The 2,388-nt window shown below is 43.0% G+C and overlaps 1 non-coding gene across 1 annotated transcript; it reads right to left on the bottom strand.

The window, feature by feature from the left end:
• Window positions 1-823: 823 nt before the first annotated feature.
• Trnat-ugu lies at window positions 824-898 on the bottom strand. The gene has a single exon. It is a non-coding gene; the product is annotated as a tRNA-Thr (tRNA).
• Window positions 899-2,388: the final 1,490 nt, after the last annotated feature.

The following is a 2,388-nucleotide window of genomic DNA, read 5'->3' as shown; positions in this document are numbered from 1 at the left end:
GAAGTAGAGAGGATATAAAATGTGGATTGGCAATGGCAAGGAAAGAGTTTCTGAAGAAGAGAAATTTGTTAACATCGAGTATAGATTTAAGTGTTAGGAAGTCGTTTCTGAAAGTATTTGTATGGAGTGTAGCCATGTATGGAAGTGAAACATGGACGGTAAGTAGCTTAGACAAGAAGGGAATAGAAGCTTTCGGAATGTGGTGTTACAGAAGAATGGTGAAGATTAGATGGCTAGATCACATAACTAATGAGGAGGTATTGAATAGAATTGGGAAGAAGAGGAGTTTGCAGCACAACTTGACAAGAAGAAGGGACCGGTTGGTAGGACATGTTCTGAGGATCCAAAGGATCACAAATTTAGCATTGGAGGGCAGCCTGGAGGGTAAAAATCGTAGAGGGAGACCATGAGATGAATACAGTAAGCAGATTCAGAAGGATGTAGGCCGCAGTAAGTACATGGAAATGAAGAAGTTTACACAGGATAGAGTATCATGGAGAGCTGCATCAAACCAGTCTCAGGACTGAAGGCCACAACAACAACAACATTGTAGTTTTACAGTAAAAGTGAGGTTTCCAGTGATTTAAGCGTTGAATGGTGGTGTTCCTACACCCCAAACCTCTGCAGCCGTTAACGCTCAGTTAAATAGAGGTGGACATGCAGGGCTATAACATCTGTACTCCATAGCGGGGAAGTGTTCTATGTAATTTGACGGCTCACTGGTTGTTGTTGTCCAGCACTGAAGAGGCAAGTTAGAATTATATATTAATACCTTCAGCTGCTACTGGGCGCTGATATATCATCGGGGACAGTTGAAATCGTGTGCCCCGACCGGGACTCGAACCCGGGATCTCCTGCTTACATGGCAGACGCTCTACACATCTGAGCCACCGAGGGCAGCCGGCAGGGTAGCTCAGCGTGTTCGGTCAGAGGGGTAGCTGCCCTCTGTAATAAGAAAACTGAGTTAATCGATCAACAACGAACTTAAAAGGGTGTCTTACGACGTCTGCCCCGAGCAGTTGCGACGAACAAAAGCGAACAAAATGAGATTTTTAAGTCCCGTAAGAGTTCGTGGAATATGTGTGCATCCGCACAGAAGAAGAAGGTCATGGCCGGTGTTGCCAGAACTATGTACTTATACGGATATGGTGTCGGTTCTTTCGGACATGTCCGAAGGAACCGAAAGCATTCGTGACCTGCAGCCGTCTAGAACGATATTAGAATTTAATACCTTCGGCTGCTACCGGGCGTTGATATATCAACGGGGAAAGGTGAAAATGAGTGCCCCGACCGGGAATCGAACCCAGGATCTCCTGCTAACATGGCAGACGCTCTATCCAACATGTCCCTAGGTGGCTCAGATGGACAGAGCGTTTGCCATGTAAGCAGGGGATCCCGGGTTCGAGTCCCGGTCGGGTGTGTTCATTGTAGTTAAAAGGTGTTAATACGCAGTTGAGATCGATGTTGGGTCCGACTGTGAAGTAGTCTGGATAAAGCTGTCAATCAGACAACCACTGGCCATTGTATTAGGATGTTTTTATAAATCACCAACATCCGCAACAAACTTCGCAGAGCGTTTCAGGAAAAGTCTTGAGTAAATAGGAAATAAATATCCAATTATCCATTAGTTATAATTGGAGACTTTAATCTGGCGTCCATTGACTAGGAAAATTACATGTTTATCATAGGGGGGAGAAGCAAAGACACTTGTGAAGTTATTCTAGAAGCGCTCTCAGCATACAACCTTGAGCAATTGGTTAGAAAACCAACTCGAGATGGGAACATATTAGATTTCTTGGCGACAAACAGACCTGATCTTTTTGAGGAAGTTAATCTAGAAGAAGGTATTAGCGACCATGATGTCGTTATGGCTTCTACGTCAGTGGAAGTTGAAAAAAAATACGGTGTAGAGTTTCCTTGTTTGGAAAAGGAAAGAAAAGTATCATTAATAAATACCTTCATAGTCAGCTCCAAGCATTCACTGCGGGACACAAAAATACTGAACATCTTTGGTAGGATTTTAAAGATATTGTCCGCCACGTGCTAGAGAAATATGTGCCTTGCTAAAATATACGGGAAGGTAAAGTATCCACCTTGGTTCAGCAAACATATTAGGAAGTTGCTGAGTAAACAGAGAATTCAGCACAATCGCTTTAAGCGTAGGCACTTCCCCGCTGACAAACAGAAATTATGCGAAATGAAAGCAACTGTGAGAAGGTCAATGAGAGATTCTTTTAACGAACTGGAAAGCAATATTTTATCTGCAGATTCAAAAAATAACCACAAAAAACTTTGGTCGTACGTAAAATCTATGAACGCTACAAATAACTCAATACCTTTTCTTGCTGACAGTACGGGTAATGTAACGAAAAAAATGGCTCTGAGCAC

This window comes from Schistocerca americana, chromosome 2 (genome assembly GCF_021461395.2).
Source record: "Schistocerca americana isolate TAMUIC-IGC-003095 chromosome 2, iqSchAmer2.1, whole genome shotgun sequence".
Lineage (NCBI taxonomy): Eukaryota > Metazoa > Arthropoda > Insecta > Orthoptera > Acrididae > Schistocerca > Schistocerca americana.
This window is presented reverse-complemented; position numbering and strand designations above follow the sequence as displayed.